We start from the raw sequence: 19553 nt of genomic DNA on the forward strand, positions 1-19553 counted from the left end.
TATATTTTGATTTGTTTAACACTTTTTTGGTTACATAATTCCATAGGTGTTATTTTATAGTTTTTATGTATTCACTATTATTCTACAATGTAGAAAATAGTAAAATAAAATAAAAACCTTGAATGAGTAGGTGTGTCTAAACTTTTGACTGGTACTGTATAAATGTACGGCTTTGGGGCAACCATGCTGAACTCCCTAGTCATTACCCTTCTTTTTGTGTTAAACCAACTGTGATTTTGACAAGGTTAATAGTTCCTGATGTCATATCAATGAAACAATACAATCATTCAGTGAATCAATCAAGCATGGAAGTATTGGTTGCTACGGAGCTCGCACGTAGCAGCTCCCCGGATGTAGTGTTACCACCAGCAGCCTCAATATGACGACGGGAAAGTGAGACTTCGGCTAATATTACAGAGTTTTGGGCAGCTTCTTTTATTAAGCGAATCAATAAACTATTTATCCACTTTATCAATTTTAGCGGTGCACGAAGGAAATTTAAGGTAATTATGACACGAATCATTTGTCTTTCATTCATCCAGCTATGCCTACTGACTTAACGTTAACTATCTAAACTAAGTTTAGCTAGCTACGTTAGCAACTTGCTACCATTAATACTAGCTAGCTAGTTGTTAGCTAGAATGAGTTTGTTTGGCTAGTGAACCAAAAACGAACTTGTCTAGAATAAGAGTAACTTTATGCAATATAAAGTCATTCATACTGGGTCTTGAAACTCAGTGAAATGAGTCACGAGCTAACGTTAGTCTACTCTTTCATTGTAAAAATATAGCAGCTAACGTTATCAGCCAATAAGAACCTGTAAGTTAGCTTAGTGAGTTGACAAATCCAACTGGTAAACTAACAAACATTACATTGGTTAAAGTATGCTAGTAATCCACTGCTATAGGTAGAAACCGTATACATAAAAGTAGCTGTTATGCTGAGAAACAATGATTTTGCTAGCTTGATCTAACTATTCAAACGCTCTAGGGGAGTTAAGTGATGTGTGTAGTCTGTGTTGTAGTTTATTTATTTCACCTTTATTTTACCAGGTAGGCCAGTTGAGAACAAGTTCTCATTTACAACTGCGACCTGGCCAAGATAAAGCAAAGCAGTACGACAAAAAAACAAAGTGAACACGTGGGATAAACTAAAGTACAGTCAATAACACAAAATTGGACTCGGGAGGAGCAATTACTTTGTTTGGAAAGTCAAAATTGAGGTTCTATCCAGAGACCTTTGATGTTAGCTGCAGTCTAATCTAGCGTTCTGCTCTACTGAAGAATTCAGGCCTTGTATTATGGCCTTATTTACTCTTTCTTGTAAGCAGAACCAGGCAGCAGGTAACCGTTCGCTGGTTTGAATCCCCGAGCCGACTAGGTGAAAAATCTCTGTGCCCTTGAGTAAGGCACTTAACCCTAATTGCTCCAGGGTCGCAATCAATAATGACTGATCCCTGGCCGTGACCCCACTCTCCGACCAGGTCTCATTTGCAAAAACAAATGTCCAATTCTCACACAATACACATTTGTACTTGTGTAAAATAGTACACATGGAAGCACCCACCAAATTATTATTATTTATCTCATCTATGAAATCCTGAACTCTAGCCCTGTAATGTAAACTCGTACATCGCCTTGGTCCGTACAATTGCCCTTATTTTAGCACCCCAAAAACGTAATACTTCCAACTGTAATGTCAATACCATTGTAAAGCGCAATTTCTCCCCTTTCCAACAGAATCAATTACATGACCTAAACGCTGCCCGTTTCTGCATAATTCAAGCAGGCAATGAGCCCCGTCGGGTCTTTAAAAAAATGGCGGGTGGGGAAGCAAAACTAATGCGTGATAGTGAGAAGGAGAGTTGTTGTGTGGGAAAATTGCTTTTTTTCACTTGATCTGTCCAACTTATCACCTTATTGCCTCTAAAATGTAAATAAAACACTATAAAGAGTTTATATAATGTGTCATTACATACCTATTTGAAGGTTTGTGTCGAATTTGAGTCGGTTTTTAGGGCGGCGCTAAAGTGATTTATGAAGTAAACAACGGCTTTGAGAATGATGACGCAAAAAATGACTAGGTATCCCCCCTTACCCCCGTCACTGTCCATTTCTTGTTTTTAAACAATGAGAGAAGTGCTACACCTGGTGGAGAGAGATTGTAAGACATAAATAGTTGCTTTATGCGTTCTGTACGTTACGACATGACACGTCACGATGTAACGGAGGGTCTGTTTTTTTCAACTTTTCTTTCATACTATAGAGCCATTACCATGTCGATCAACGCTTGAATAGAAACCTAGTTCACACCCCCGATTTTGAAGTCAACACATTCGCTACAGTCCCATTTAGTTTTCTTTGTAGCCTCGTTTGAATGTTGCGGTTGCGCACATTTGTACGGAATGGGGTGAGTTTACGTCACAACTCTAATCCTGAACACACACTCCTCTCCTCTCTCTCGACTTGACAGTTCATGAAGCTTTTGTATTCTGATCATAGAGTTCTGATCATGGAATTCTGCACGTCTCATGCTGCTACATTTAAATATGTCTACCGTGTCCTTATTACCTTTTCCTGTGTTATATACAGATGTCAGTATGAATTCCACAAATGGTGGAATAGGCAACATATGATAACACAACAACTGATGGCATTAGCTAACTACTCTAGCTAACTAGCCAGCTACTCTAGCTAACTAGCCATCTTTGTAGCTAGCCAGCAAACTAGCAAATAACACTAAAGGGATTGCAAACTGGTTAGCGTAACTCTAGCCAAACAAAAAGTATTTATTCAAAGTATTAGCTAGCTGGCTAGCATTTGAGGCCAGCAAACATGTTCCTCACACGCTAGGTATGTATTTCCTATAACGTTATAGTGAGAAGGTGTCTCTTGGTCCCAAAACATGAGTTTATTTTGGATACTTGTGGGAGGAGTGCTGATGATGTCGCCCACTGTATGTGCTTTCGGTAGCCGGATTGCGTCTAGACTGAGGAGAAATCCGCACACAATGCATCCCTGACCACCTCCTGAGATGGTCAGCCGGCTCTGAACACCCATCACACCCCAAAGCGACATTTCAATGCTATCTTCATATTCTGATAGCAGAAGTTGCATGTAAGTGTCAAGTGTAGACAACCACTCTCTCTTTCCATCCTTACTTTTGGAGACTTGGCAGCTGATAAATGTTTAGTGCTGGTGTGACGGGGTGCAAGTAAGCAGGGTTGTGCGATCAGTGCCGGGCACTCCACACATTCCTGGCATGTCTGAATGCTGCTGAGGGTCACACAGATGGAACCCCTGCACTCTGCCCAAACAAATACCTACACTACACCCAGTCACCCCAACAGCTCTGTACCACCACTGTTTGTTAGGGATGGATGTTAGAGATCAACAGACGCAGTGATAAGGGGTTTTGGAATAGTCATGACTAGTGTGTTCCCCCACCTAGTCTGTGTCAAGTTATTAAGCTCTTCCCAGTTTTGTGTTAGGAGATTGACAGGGTATCTACACGCTGTCCAGAAACAGTGTTTTTAGTTTGTTTACCCAAAACCACTGGGATATGTGGCTATTTATCAGAACCAACACATTTCTGATAAGCATTTTTGTGTGTCATAGGCTAATTTCCCCATGAATTCTGAGAGTTGTGGAATGGAAGCAAATAAAATAGGAAACAAATTCTTTAAATCACATAGAGACTAGAGGTTGACCGATTATGATTTTTCTACACCGATACCGATTATTGGAGGACCACATAAAGCCAATACCGATTAATCGGCCGATTTATTTATTTTTATATATAATATATATGTGTGTGTAATAATGACAATTACAGCAATACTGAATAAAAACTTATTTTAACTTAATATAATACGTAAAATCTATTTAGTCTCAAATAAATAATATAACATGCTCAATTTGGTTTAAATAATGCAAAAACACAGTGTTGGAGAAAAAAGTAGAAGTGCAATATGTGCCATGTAAAAAGCTAACGTTTAAGTTCCTTGCTCAGAACATATGAATGCTGGTGGTTCAATATTCCCAGTTAAGTTTTAGGTTGTAGTTAATATAGGAATTATGACGCGTCGACTATTTATATCATATCATATGTATCTATATCATATGTATTTCATATACCTTGACTAGTGGATGTTCTTATAGGCACTATAGTATTGCCAGCCTAATCTCGGGAGTTGATAGGCTTGAAGTCATACAGTGCTGTGCTTCAAGCATTGCTAAGAGCTGCTGGCAAACGCAGTGAAGTTTGAATGAATGCTTATAAGCCTGCTGCTGCCTACCACCGCTCAGTCAGACTGCTCTATCAAATATCAAATCATAGATTTAATTATAATATAATGAACACAGAAATACGAGCCTTTGGTCATTAATATGGTAAAATCTGGAAACTCTCATTTTGAAAACAAAACGTTTATTCTTTCAGTGAAATAGGGAACCGTTCCGTTCTTTATCGAACGGGTGGCAAATCTAAGTCTAAATATTGCTGTTACATTGCACAACCTTCAATGTTATGTCATAATTATGTAAAATTCTGGCAAATTAGTTTGCAACGAGCCAGGCGGCCCAAACTGTTGCATATACCCTTACTGCATGCAATGAACGCAAGAGAAGTGACACAATATTCCTAGTTAATATTGCCTGCTAACATGAATTTCTTTTAACTAAATATGCAGGTTTAAAAAAAAATATATATACTTCTGTGTATTGATTTTAAGAAAGGCATTGATGTTTATGGTTAGGTACATTTGTGCAACGATTGTGCTTTTGTTAAATCATCACCCGTTTTGCGAAGTAGGTTGTGATTCGATGATAAATTAACAGGCACCGCATTGATTATATGGAATGCAGGACAAGCTAGTTAACCTAGTAATATCATCAACCATGTGTAGTTAACTAGTGATTATGTGAAGATTGATTGTTTTTTATAAGATACGTTTTTAATGCTAGCTAGCAACTAACCTTGGCTCCTTGCTGCACTCACGTAACAAGGTGGTCAGCCTGCCACGCAGTTTCCTCGTGGAATGCAATATAATCGGCCGTAATCATCTATAATTGGCGTCCAAAAATGCCGATTACCGATTGTTATGAAAACTTGAAATCGGCCATGCCGATTAATCGGTCAACCTCTAATTGAGACCAAAGGACGCCTGGCCTATGCTTCCGCTGGTAGTTAGTAGAAAAGCCATTTTATTACTGCTCTGTGCTCTCACATTTATTTTTTTGGGGTGGTTATGTCTAGACCATTCAGTTCACCGATAGTTAGGCTTACAATTGTAACTCTTTCTACCAGGAGGATTCAATTAACTCCATTTCTCATTTTCCTTTTTTCCTGCCTGCATAAATCCACTTTTTAGTAGAGAAAAGAGAGTGGAGTGGGGCGGCAGTGTGAAGTTGTAGTTGAGAGACCCTAGATCAGAGGCTACACTGGGTTCACATGATCACGGACGGCATGTTGTCGTTCTTTTGATCTGAGGCCTAAGGCTGCCTCCATATGGGAGAAAAACACAGCTGTATAAATCGTTTCCAGTAGAGGATTCGGGGGAAAAATGGAAGGCATCAAGTAGCCTCTACTGCTGATTTTATAGAGGACGGCCTACGTGCATTCATTGGTCATGTTCGTAGACCACTTAGGAACATGTTCAGGTTTAACTCATCCACACAACATGTAGGGCCTAGACTAGTCCTAAAACCAGACTTCCAGTGTATGTACAGATGTTCAGGGCCATTATGTGTGAAATCTTTTCATTTCAGCTACCAAAGTAATGTAGGCTAGCCTATAATGATGTGCTTTGCTTTTTTTCCTCCCACTACTATTCCACACCCTCTAGGCCTACATATTATATATTTTTTTAGGAGCCCTCTCTCTCCCCTCCGCCCCAGGCGTAAGGTGGAGTCAGCTTTTCATTTGAAGGGCTTTAGCACAGCTACTGCTGTGTTTTCACATCATGCCTCACTATTTGGCTATTAAAGTGCTTTCATCTGACCCAGGGAGGCGTCTCACTTTCCAACTTTCAACTAGACAGTCAATCCCTCGTTGAGTCTTTAACTCACTTTCTCTCTCTGATTATAGTTATATAAGACACAGAATCTAATGGACTCACTTTCTCATCAGTGGCGCTTCGTTCTCTCTCGCTCGCACATTCCTGTCTCGCTTTCTGAGTTCTACCTCACTCTCTTCGGATCAACTTAGTCTCACTGAGGGGGAGAGTGATCAGAGGATATTATGCTGTAGTCCTGAATGTGTGGTGTGGACTGGTCATCTCTTCAGCCCTGGCTTCACATTATCATACTCTGCATTTCAGTTTCATATTTCCTTTAAGTAGCGATTGCAGCTGGCTGGCATTGTTTTCAGATAAGGCTGATATGTCACTGTGTGGGTAAGAGTGATGGCATCAAGAAACTCTTGTCATCTATTTCTCTTAAACAAAGCCCTGTCTGTGTAGGTCATGCTGACTGTAATATAGGCTCAGTGTAGTAGACTATAGGCTACACACAGCACAGTGAATTGTTTTCCATGTTTGCAATGTGTAATCGCTTCAATCAGCGAGGTCCACAATCAAGCTAGGACCTGCTTGCCTGGTAATAGAAAGTTCTTGTGTACACAGCTTGGCGGGGGATTGTGGGTAATGGGCTGGCCACATTTCCCCTCTGCTTTAACTGTTGCACAATGAGAGAATATAATAATGAATTGTGGTTGCAAAACAAGAAAAAAGGTGCTGTTGCATTATGCAGGCATATTTATTTTATTTAACCTTTATTTAACTAGGCAAGTCAGAACACATACTTATTTACAATGACGGCCTCCCGGGGAACAGTGGCTTAACTGCCTTATTCAGGGGCAGAATTACAGATTTTTACCTTGTCAGCTCGGGGATTAGATCCAGCAACTTTTCGGTTACTGGCCCAACGCTCCAACCACTAGGCTACCTGCCGCATAACCCTGGAATATTCTAAGTGAATGAGGCAGTGTTTTTGTTCCTGCCGGTGAATAGGCCCTGCCACTGTACGCATGAAAAATACTACACTGAATGTGCAGACTGAGCAAAGACGGCGTTGACTGCCATTTTGATACTAATGTCATCCATTTATTTTTCTATTTCACACCAAACTTTACAAGCTGCTCTGCACAAGATAGATATTAGCCTAGGGGACCCACTTTTAACTCTATTTACATGTGATCATACAAGTGCTTGACAGTATGACTTCATAATTGTTTTGATGATGGTAACATACCATAGGCTAATTACAGGGCTAAGCACGGAAACATTACCTTGCCAATTACAGTGTGTAAGATTCATACATCTATGTTCACCCCCCCAAACGGAGCTTCTTTGAAATTGGAGGCTGTTGGTTGAAGAGTTTGGTTTATTTTTTAATCTCTACTGTTTGCTGTGATTTCTCCCAGGTCCTTTTTGATGTGTGGACGTTGAGGTGCAGCCCTCCATGGGCTGCTAGGCTTTGTGTGGTTTGTTGTTTGAGCTGAAGAGATGGAGGGTTAGAGTGGGAATGGAATGGGAACTCCAGTCCTCGAGGGGCAGAGTGGTGTCACTTTTTCCCCATCTGTAGCAAACACGGCTGATTTAAACTAATTGCATTCTAAACTGAAGGTCATGATTATTATTAGGTGTGTTAGCTGGGACAAAAGTGACACAAATCAGGACACCGAGGACTCTAGTCAAGCCAACTAGTTCCTGGGCCCAGCAGCACAATTACATACTGTGACATATCTCTCGCAACACAACTCTCATAGCAGTTGCATAATTCATTACTTCCTCTTCCTTGTCACCTGGCAAGTTTGTCATCACATTGTATGAGTCAACCTTTTGGGGTTGTTTAAGGTTGGCTCGGCATCAACTGCAGACAGACTGGGTGGAAGGGACAGTTTTGTTACGATCACATGTTAAAATTGAGACTCCGTGGTGGGACGTTACCACAAGCTGCAGATATTGTAAATGAATGCAATGCGAGATTATGCACACTCAGAGTAGCTGAGCATGTGTATGGGTCCGCTTCACTAAGCTACAACGTGACCGCAGCTGGACAAAGACAGCAGAGGAGTTTAGCCCCACTCTTGTTCCTCTTAGTTGTTGTGGAGGTCAGCCCGATACTGTTGTTTTGTTAATGAATCGCTGACTCTACCTTTAACTTGATTGACCGATTCAGTTAACATGAACTCTCCTAATTTGAAATGTCATTGTTTTGTTTCTCAACTGAATTAGCATAGCTTGATATGTCAAACATGCTTGTTAGTGTAGTTTGACAAGATGTTTGAATAGCACCCGAGTCGTTATGCAATGAAAGCCTGGCTTGTCAACCTCTGCAGTGTGCTTTAGGCTCAACTAAAGAGAACAATTATTATGACTATTGAGTTGCAAGCTGGAAGCTTAGGAAATTAATCTCATAGTTCTCTCTTTTTCTTGACCTATGTGACGGCTTGTATTTATGAGAATTTTAGGGAGGCCCTTCTCTCTGACTGTCAAAGTCCAGACAGACAGATTATTTCAAATGTAGTGTTGGCTATCAAAGCACTTTGAACCGACTGACCCGTATCCCAGTGGAAGCTCACATTCCCTCTTATCATTGACCTTTCCACATTCCTCAGCCAGACCTGGAAGTCTGCATGGATTGGCTAAGGCAGCAAGGGCTTTGTTTGAACCCAGCTTCTGGATTGGTTAGTATCTGACATGTCAAGCCCCATTCACATTGCATTGTTGTTGTTTTTTTCATATAGAGAACTGTTCTCTTTGTATCCACACTACCCCATGCCATTTATTTATTTAACTAGGCAAGTCAGTTAAGAACCAATTCTTATTTACAATGACAGTCTACCAAAAGGCCTCCTGCGGGGATGGGAGCTGGGATTAAAAATAAAATATGACAAAACACACATCACGACAAGAGACAACACAACATAGAGACATAAGACAACATAGCAAGGCAGCAACACATGACAACACAGCATGGTAGCAACAAAACATTGTACAAACATTATTGGGCAAAGACAACAGCACAAAGGGCAAGATGGTAGAGACAACAATATATTAAATCAAATTTTATTTGTCACATACACATGGTAAGCAGATGTTAATGCGAGTGTAGCGAAATGTTTGTGCTTCTAGTTCCAACCATGCAGTAATATGTAACAAGTAATCTAACCTAACAATTTCACAACAACTACCTTATACACACAAGTGTAAAGGAATGAATAAGAATATGTACATTACATTACATTTAAGTCATTTAGCAGACGCTCTTATCCAGAGCGACTTACAAATTGGTGCATTCACCTTATGACATCCAGTGGAACAGCCACTTTACAATAGTGCATCTAAATCTTTTAAGGGGGAGGGGGGGGGGGGGGGCAGAAGGATTGCTTTATCCTATGTACATAAAAATATATGAATGAGTGATGGCCGAACGGCATAGGCAAGATGCAATAGAGTACAGTATATACATATGAGATGAGTAATTTTTTTAATTTATCCTTTATTTTACCTGGTAAGTTGACTGAGAACACATTCTCATTTGCAGCAACGACCTGGGGAATAGTTACAGGGGACAGGAGGGGGATGAATGAGCCAATTGTGAACTGGGGATTATTAGGTGACCGTGATGGTTTGAGGGCCAGATTGGGAATTTAGCCAGGACACCGGGGTTAACACTCTTACGATAAGTGCCATGGGATCTTTAATGACCTCAGAGAGTCAGGACACACGTTTAACGTCCCATCCGAAAGACTGCACCCGACACAGGGCAGTGTCCCCAATCACTGCCCTGGGGCATTGGGATATTTTTTTTTTTAGACCAGAGGAAAGAGTGCCTCCTACTGGCCCTCCAACACCACTTCCAGTAGCATCTGGTCTCCCATCCAGGGACTGACCAGAACCAACCCTGCTTAGCTTCAGAAGCAAGCCAGCAGTGGTATGCAGGGTGGTATGCTGCTGACAAAATGTAGGGTATGTAAACATATAAAGTGGCATTGTTTAAAGTGGCTAGTGATACATTTATTACATCAATTTTTCCATTATTAAAAGTGGCTAGAGATGAGTCAGTATGTTGGCAGCCACTCAATGTTAGTGATGGCTGTTTAACAGTCTGATGACCTTGAGATAGAAGCTGTTTTTCAGTCTCTCGGTCCCCGCTTTGATGCACCTGTACTGACCTCGCCTTCTGGATGATAGCGAGGTGAACAGGCAGTGGCTCGGGTGGTTGTTGTCCGTGATGATCATTTTGGCCTTCCTGTGACATCGGGTGGTGTAGGTGTCCTGGAGGGCAGGTAGTTTGCCCCCGGTGATGCGTTGTGCAGACCTCACTACCCTCTGGAGAGCCTTACGGTTGTGGGCGGAGCAGTTGCCATACCATGCGATGATGCAGCCCGACAGGATGCTCTCGATTGTGCATCTGTAAAAGTTTGTGAGTGTTTTTGGTGACAAGCTGAATTTCTTCAGCCTCCTGCTGCGCCTTCTTCACCACGCTGTCTGTGTGGGTGGACCATTTCAGTTTGTCCGTGATGTGTACTCCGAGGAACCTAAAACTTTCCACCTTCTCCACTACTGTCCCCTCGATGTGGATAGGGAGCTGCTCCCTCTGCTGTTTCATGAAGTCCACGATCATCTCCTTAGTTTTGTTGACATTGAGTGTGAGGTTGTTTTCCTGATCCCACACTCCGAGGGCCCTCACCTCCTCCCTATAGGCCGTCTCGTCATTGTTGGTAATCAAGCCGACCACTGTAGTGTCGTCTGCAAACTTGATGATTGAGTTGGAGGCGTGCATGACCACGCAATCATGGGTGTACAGGAGAGGGCTGAGAACGCACCCTTGCGGGGCCCCAGTGTTGAGGATCAGCGGGGTGGGGATGTTACCTATCCTCACCACCTGGGGGCGGCCCGTCAGGAAGTCCAGGACCCAGTTGCACAGGGCGGGGTCGAGACCCATGGTCTCAAGCTTAATGACGAGTTTGGAGGTGTTAAATGCTGAGCTGTAGTCGATGAACAGCATTCTTACATAGGTATTCCTCTTGTCCAGATGTGTTAGGGCAGTGTGAAATGCGGATTCAACTCTTTTGACAGTTCACTTCACATATTTTTTGGCCTGAGTCGTCTGCATTCACATTGCTAGGTTTAGAAAGAAACCAAGATCTATTTCCAACATTTACTCAATGCAATCTGGGTTTTTACAAAGTGCAGAATGTGTTATCGGACAGCTAGATATACCTACATACATTTTGGAATCTAATAGATTGCATTTAGTTAAGAGGAGACATAATAATTGTAATCAGAAGATACTTTAAACATGTAAATGTTATTGGTAACAATAGATAGCAGAAGAATAACTGCAGATTAAATAATAGAAAATTGTACACCCAATGTAGACGATTGCCCCTTCAAAATGATAATGTTTTTTCTGGTGTTATACTTTGTATTCCATGTTATAGAGCAGCTTATCAGGAACACAGAACACTTTAGTTTGAGGTTAGGATTTACCATGGCTGAGATCTTATTTTCACATGATCAGAAAAGGTCAAAAAGGTCACGGACAGGTAAATGGTAATCCCTTGTCAAAAAGGCACCAAATCACCTGTCTGAATCCTTAATTTCAACACATTTAGTCCAATATCTTAAGATAGTGGTAATATTGTTATGACATTTTCAGGGTTGCTGTAGAACACAGAAGTTACATTTTCAAATCAAAGTTGTCACGTGCGCCGAATACAACAGGTGTAGACTTTACAGTGAAATGCTAACTTACAGGCTCTAACCAATAGTGCAAAAAAGGTATTAGGTGAACAATAGGTAGGTAAAGAAATAAAACGACATTAAAAAGACAGGCTATAAAAGTAGCGAGGCTACATACAGACACCGGTTAGATAGGCTGATTGAGGTAGTATGTACATGTAGATATGGTTAAAGTGACTATGCATATATGATGAACAGAGAGTAGCAGTAGCGTAAAAGAGGGGGTGGCGGGTGGCGGGACATAATGCAGATTGCCCGGTTAGCCAATGTGCGGGAGCACTGGTTGGTCGGCCCAATTGAGGTAGTATGTACATGAATGTATAGTTAAAGTGACTATGCATATGATAAACAGAGAGTAGCAGCAGCGTAAAAGAGGGGCTGGGGGGGTCACACAATGCAAATAGTCCGGGTAGCCATTTGATTACCTGTTCAGGAGTCTTATGGCTTGGGGGTTAAAACTGTTGAGAAGTCTTTTTGTCCTAGACTTGGCACTCTGGTACTGCTTGCTATGCGGTAGTAGAGAGAACAGTCTGACTGGGGTGGCCGGGGTCTTTGACAATTTTTAGGGCCTTTCTCTGACACCGCCTGGTGTAGAGGTCCTGGATGGCAGGCAGCTTAGCCCCAGTGATGTACTGGGCCATACGCACTACACTCTGTAGTGCCTTGCGGTCAGAGGCCGAGCAATTGCCGTACCAGGCAGTGATGCAACCAGTCAGGATGCTCTCGATGTTGCAGCTGTAGAACCTTTTGAGGATCTCAGGACCCATGCCAAATCTTTTTCGTGCCCTCTTCACGACTGTCTTGGTGTGTTTGGACCATTCTAGTTTGTTGTTGATGTGGACACCAAGGAACTTGAAGCTCTCAACCTGCTCCACTACAGTCCCATCCTCCTTTTCCTGTAGTCCACAATCATCTCCTTAGTCTTGGTTACGTTGAGGGATAGGTTGTTATTCTGGCACCACCCGGCCAGGTCTCTGACCTCCTTATAGACTGTCTCGTTGTTGTCGGTGATCAGGCCTACCACTGTTGTGTCGTCTGCAAACTTAATGATGGTGTTGGAGTCGTGCCTGGCCATGCAGTCGTGGGTGAACAGGGAGTACAGGAGGGGACTGAGCACGCACCCCTGGGGAGCTCCAGTGTTGAGGATCAGCGTGACAGATGTTGCTACCTACCTTCACCACCAGGGGGCGGCCCGTCAGGAAGTTCAGGATCCAGTTGCAGATGGAGGTGTTTAGTCCCAGGATCCTTAGTTTAGTGATGAGATTTGAGGGTACTATGGTGTTGAATGCTGAGCTGTAGTCAATGAATAGCAAACAGGAAACCACTCACCCAGAGTGGAATTATACAAATTAGGAACTTAATTTGCAAATGAGGCAGTACGGAATACATAATTACAGTAATTTAACCCAATTTAAGGTAGGGTGGTCATATTATTAACAGATCTTCATGCCTTATGCAAAACTGAAGAGTTTAACAATGAAACAATTTATGAACTTAGAAAATGTTACTTTATGCAAATTAGATACAATGCATTCTGAAAGTATTCCGACCCCTTGACTTTTTCCACAATTTGTTACGTTACAGCCTTATTCTAAAATTGATTAAATTGTTTTCTTCATCAATCTACACACAATACCCCACAATGACAAAGCAAATCCAGGTTTAGAATTTTTTGCAAATTTATTAAAAATAAATAACTGATCACATTTACGTAAGTATTAATATGTTTTACACAGTACTTTGTTGAAGCACCTTTGACAGCTATTACAGCCTCGAGTCTTCTTTGGTATGACGCTACAAGCATGGCACACCTGTATTTGGGGAGTTTCTCCCATTTTTCTCTGCATATCCTCTCAAGCTCTGTCAGGTTAGGTGGGTAGCATTGCTGCACAGGTATTTTCAGGACTCTCCAGAGATGTTCGATCGGGTTTAAGTCCAGGCTCTAGCTGGGCCACTAATGGACATTGAGACTTGTTCCCGAAGCCACTCCTGCGTTGTCTTGGCTGTGTGCTTAGGGTCGTTCTTCTGTTGGAAGGTGAACCTTCGCCCCAGTCCAAGGTCCTGGAGCAGGTTTTCATCAAGGATCTCTCTGTACTTTGCTCCGTTCATCTTTCCCTCGATTCTGACTAGTCTCCCGGTCCCTGCCGCTGAAAAACATTGCCACAGCATGATGCTGCCACCATGCTTCACCGTAGGGATGGTGCCAGGTTTCCTCCAGACGTGACGCTTGGCATTTAGGCCAAAGAGCTCAATCTTGGTGCCTTTTGGCAAACTCCAAGTGGGCTGTCATGTGGCTTCTGTCTGGCCACTCTCCCATACAGGCCTGATTGGTGGAGTGCTGCAGAGATGGTTGTCCTTCTAGAGGGTTCTCCCATTTCCACAGAGCAACTCTGGAGTTCTGTCAGTGACCATCGGGTTCTTGGTCACCTTCCTGACCAAGGCCCTTATCCCCCGATTGCTCAGTTTTGGGCCAGGGGGGCCAGCTCTAGTTAGTCTTGGTGGTTCCAAACTTCTTCCATTTACGAGTGGAGTCCACTGTTCTTGGGGACCTTAAATGCTGTAGAAATGTTTTTGGTACCCTTCCCCAGATCTGTACCTCGACACAATCCTGTCTCTGAGCTCTACGGACAATTCCTTCGATGGCATGCTTTTTGCTCTGACATGCACTGTCAACTGTGGGACCTTTTTATATAGGCAGATGTGTGCCTTTCCAAATCATGTTCAGTCAATTGAATTTACCACAGGTGGACTCCAATCAAGCTGTAGAAACACTTCAAGGATGATCAATGGAAACAGGATGCACCTGAGCTCAATTTCGAGTCTCATAGCAAAGGGTCTGAATACTTATTTCAGTAAGGTATCTGTTTTTATATTTGAAAATTTGCCAAAATCTCAAAATGTGTTTTTGCTTTGTTATTATGGGGTTTTGTGTGAAGAAAAAACAAATTCATACATTTTTAGCATAAGGCTGTAATGTAACAAACTGTCAAGGGGTCTGAATACACTATATACAAAAGTGTGTGGACACCCCTTCAAATTAGTGGCTTCACTACAGAGTTCCAAACTGCATTATGATTTCCCTTCACTGGACCTAAGGGACCTAGCCCGGACCATGAAAAACAGCCTCAGAACATTATTCCTCCTCCACCAAACTTTACAGTTGGTACTATGCACTCGGGCAGGTAGCGTTCTCCTGGCATCCATCTGCCAGATGGTGAAGCGTGATTCATCATGCCAGAGAACGCGTTTACACTGCTCCAGAGTCCAATGGTGGCGAGCTTTACATCACTCCAGCCGACCCTTGGCATTGCGCATGGTGATCTTAGGCTTGTATATTTCATAAAGCTCCAGACTAACAGTTATTGTGCTGACGTTGTGTCCAGAGGCAGTTGGGAACTCAGTAGTGAGAGTTGCAACTGAGGACAGATGTTTTTAATGCGCTTCAGCACTCGGCAGTCCCGTTCAGAGCTTGTGGCCTAACACTTCGCAGTTAAGCCATTGTTGCTCCTAGATGTTTCCATTCACAATAACAGCACTTAGTTGATTGGGGCACCTCTAGCAGGGCAGAAATGTGATTAACTGACTTGTTGGAAAGGTGGCATCCTATGACTGTTTCACGTTGAAAGTCATTAAGCTCTTCAGAAAGGCCATTCTACTGCCCATGTTTGTCTATGGAGATTGCATGGCTGTGTGCTCGATTTGTATACACCTGTCAGCAATGGGTGTGGCTGAAATAGCCTAATCCACTCATTTGAAGGAGTGTCCACATACTTTTGTATATGTGTATGTGACAATAATATTTTATATATGTATATATATGTGTGTGTTCCCCAGCACATTAGCAGCAACTCATTATGATGGCAGTCATGGGATCTTGTCAAAAAGATTAGTAATTTGCTTCAACATTATAATTTGACAACATTTGCTTACACTATGAACAGTTTTGTTTTTGTTCCGAGGCCTTTCTCTTCGCTGGTTGCTTGTGTTCATCCGCAGACAATCCTGTTCAAATTAGCAGTCACTCTGGGTATTTCACAAGATGCCGTTAAAGTATTGATAAGACTGCATTAGTATTTACCAGCAGTTGAACATTCCTGTTTCCCCCTGATGTGCCTAGGTCAAGCTTTCAGCTTGGTCGTGTCAAATAATAGATTACATAACAATCATAATGACTAGTAAGAAGACCAAGACTGATCATTGAACAGACACCTCAGGCAGTGGGCGTTCCGGGATTTGAATGAGTCAGACGTGACTCTCATTTTACCCCTGTTTCCCGGTGACGTCATGATACTGGCCCGCGTTAGTGAAACCATCGGAATGCGACAACATTGATTTGAGAGGTTTACAGTTCTATTTCGGAAGTTATTCATAAGTCGTTTTATCATAAACGTACATTTTGGATAAATACGGCGTGTGCACTAACAGCAGCTCTTTACCTATTTGAAACGCTGCGGAAAAAACTTCTTGATCTCACTTTGGAGAGTCTTTCCTCACAGAGCGAGGCTGCCTGGGTTAATTTTCTTCCTTGTTCTCATGCGTGATCGTGAAATGGTATCAGGTGTATTCTATCGCGTTGGATAGACATTCTGGTGAGTAAATCAAAGGCAGTTTTACTGTCGTTAATCATTGTTTTCATAGTCATTCTTACGTCAAAATATCGAATATAATTTAAGATAATATGCTTCTCGACCGTGAGAAGTTTATCTCCACTGCAGAATGTATATTTGTATTTCTGAGGTCAAAACTCACTCATAAGATTAGCCTCAAATCAACTTGAAACACGTTATTATAGCGGTCAAATCCAACAAATGCTCTATGTACAGCCATTACATGAGTAATAAACGCAGTGATTTCTCACTACACATTAAGCTACACATAATCTTTACCACCAGCATGTGGAAATCTGGTATTTATTTTCTCCCAACTGACGTTTGGTTCGTTGTTTTAGTTTTATTTTGCTATACGATCATGAGACTACTTCCCTAGTGCTGTTTCACATGTAAACAACTGTCAAAGTGATAAGAAACAACGGGATTACGCTCATGAAATTGAGGGAGGTTGGCTACACCGTGAAGTAACGATATTTTTCAGACCATAGTTTCTCTTTTGGTAGTGTTTTTGCAAGCTATAGCCTAACGTAATGTTTGACACTAAAGAAAGCATAACAAGGTAATGAAACCAATGGTGTAGTAGTTATTTCGTTGGATCTGACACTGTCAGTATAGTCACTGCTTGTAGCCCACGTGCTTGTGGATGGGAAACTGGTACTCTTTTCTTAATTCCTACATTTACCGTAATTGCTCACAGACCTATCCTCGTTTGTTTTGCTGCAAGTTGCACCCTAACACCAGGCTTGTTAAACAACAACAGATAGGCAAGTCTTGATAAGAAGCACTCTGGCTGGAATCTGGGTTGTCTCCAAGGTCACACTGTTTCCACTGCACTTCCTAAATCAGGGAACCTCAGTTAGAGGGTAGAATTCTGTTAGTTAACATTTCTGACTCATCACGGGGCAGTAGGCTAAACTTCAAATGAAAGGGTGCGACAGTGGAGCATGCCCACAAACATCTAGGCTAAGCTACATCATGATAAATTGACAGAATGATGATTGCTACAGGCAGAGGGATGCAGGACAAGGTGAGACAAATCCCTGAAGATGTGACCTCATTTTGTTCTCTCTGAACCCTGCATAGTGTCCGCGATGACACAACCTACTGCATTTGCAATCAGGAGGGAATGCAACACACTGAACATTGCCGATAGAAATGCAATGAAAATAGTTAACCTGATTCATTTTCATGTCAAAGGCATGCATGTGTTGTACTATACAATATAGGTGTGTATTCTTACTATATTTGACATGCGTGCATTTGGAATAGTGATTAGCTATGACTCATACAGGTTCTCTTTAAAAAGCCTCTCTGGAAATAAGTCATCACCTAAATCTATTTTTGGTTTTGAGATGTTTACATATCCTTTAACCTTCAAGTGTAGTCCTTGTAAAATGGTATGCGTAAATGGGACAGAGGAAAACCATTTGAGTTAACAGAATAAGGCAATTGACGACTAGAGGTGCCGTTGTCTGGATCTGTGTGGTGACAGTGCAGTCTGAATGATGAGGGGCTTACCTTTTGAATGGCCGCCTCATCAGTCATGCCTTACGGTTTATCCTCCTCCAGAGTGGCCCTGCCCTGAGCACAATTGTTTTGATGTTAACTACTTTGACTGAGAGCCCCGCATTAACCCATCACAGAGCTCAAATGAAGTGTTTTGCGTTGCTACAGCACAAAGTTGACACCCATGGCTGTGCCTGGAGTCTGGTGGACCACCCCTTGTGCTTGGACAGACAGTAGCTCTTTGGCCATGACCCATCTGGGTCTACGCTGCCACTGAAGTGCCTTTCTTACTGCTCACCGGTGCATAATAGTATGCTAATGTGAGAGACTCCATAAACGGGATAGTGTGTCGTGGACGGCACCGTTTTTTTCCTTCACTGCGTGGGTGGTTGCAGCTCTACTCTCTTCATACACAGAGGGAAATTATCAATGAATGGTAGTTATACAAGCTAGGCTTTATGACCGCTTTCCTGACAGACTGGAAGAAGAAAATGGAAATGATAAATTGGCACAGTTATAGTTGAAAATGTGTGCATCTGTTGGTCTCCCAGGGGCATCTTATTTTCTGTCTTGTAACTCTGTCTAGTCTGAGTGCATGGACACTTGAATCTCTCTTCCCCTGCTACCTGCTTTGTAGGGGGAAGTGTACAACACGGAAGAGAGAGGTCTGTGTTCTGGGGGAGGTGCTACTACACCTGCTGCTGCGTCACTCACAGCTGGGCCTCACCTGTTCAAACCTGTCTCACCGGTGCACTGCCTGCAGGCTACAGCCTGAGCTCCACCATGTGGTTTGTGGTGCTTTCCGCTTTCCGCTTTCATTCAGTCACTTATCCTAAGCCTATGCCATGTTATTGCTGTTTTCATGACACCCAAGTTGTCAACCAGATCATAATGCAACTCAATTCTGTCAGTCTCTCTGACTCAGAATTATTGAATATCAGTTTGGACATGTTTTTGTCATCTCAGCAGTTGCTGTTGGCCAAAAAAAACGTCTGACATTGAATAATCATTTTTCCTTGGCTGTGTTAAACTATTTCCCCCTTTTGTTGCCTGGCTCCAGTAAGGCAGGGTTTCATAGGAGCAACCGAATACTTCAGCAAACCACTTTACAAGTCTGTCAGCAAGATTCAGTTATGTGGGCCTCTGTGGTTGCTGCTCAGTATGTTTCCCATTCAGTCAGTTTTTGTAAACTCATCTAACCTTTTTTATTTTTTCATCGCTGCAACTCCCCAATGGGCTCGGGAGGCGAAGGGCGAGTCATGGGTCCTCCGAAACATTACCAGCCAAACCTCGCTCCTTAACACCCGCCCGCTTAATTCGGAAACCAGCCGCACCAATGAGTTGGAGGAAACACCGTTCAACTGACGACAGAAGTCAGCCTGCCGGCGCCCGGCCCGCCACCAGGACTCGCTAGAGCGCGAAGAGCCAAGTAAAGACCCTCCCCTAACCCGGACAGCGCTGGGCCAATTGTGCACCTCCCTATGGGACCCCCGATCACGGCCGGTTGTGCTACAGCCTAGGATCAAACCCGGATCTGTGATAGATCGCTGCGTCACTCGGGAGGCCCCTCTAGCAGTTTTTTGACGCAAATAAATCATCTACCGGTACTGTCAGTAGCAGCCGCCTTATTTGTTACATTTGATTTAGTCATCATGCTGACTTAGTCGTTCAACTCTGACCAGCAA

The 19553-nt window shown here is 42.6% G+C and overlaps 1 protein-coding gene across 2 annotated transcripts in view; it reads left to right on the forward strand.

Moving 5' to 3' along the window:
- Positions 1-281: 281 nt before the first annotated feature.
- LOC129832218 (serine/threonine-protein kinase PAK 4-like) overlaps positions 282-19553 on the forward strand; it is a 31687-nt gene continuing 12415 nt past the window's right edge. The window contains exon 1 of one of the 2 annotated variants that reach the window (XM_055896107.1): positions 282-503. The gene's annotated coding sequence lies outside the window, so the exon portion shown is untranslated. Of the gene's footprint in view, positions 504-16019; positions 16342-19553 lie in introns of those variants that run through there. The other variant, XM_055896106.1, reaches the window with a different exon arrangement.

This window comes from Salvelinus fontinalis, chromosome 33 (assembly GCF_029448725.1).
Source record: "Salvelinus fontinalis isolate EN_2023a chromosome 33, ASM2944872v1, whole genome shotgun sequence".
Lineage (NCBI taxonomy): Eukaryota > Metazoa > Chordata > Actinopteri > Salmoniformes > Salmonidae > Salvelinus > Salvelinus fontinalis.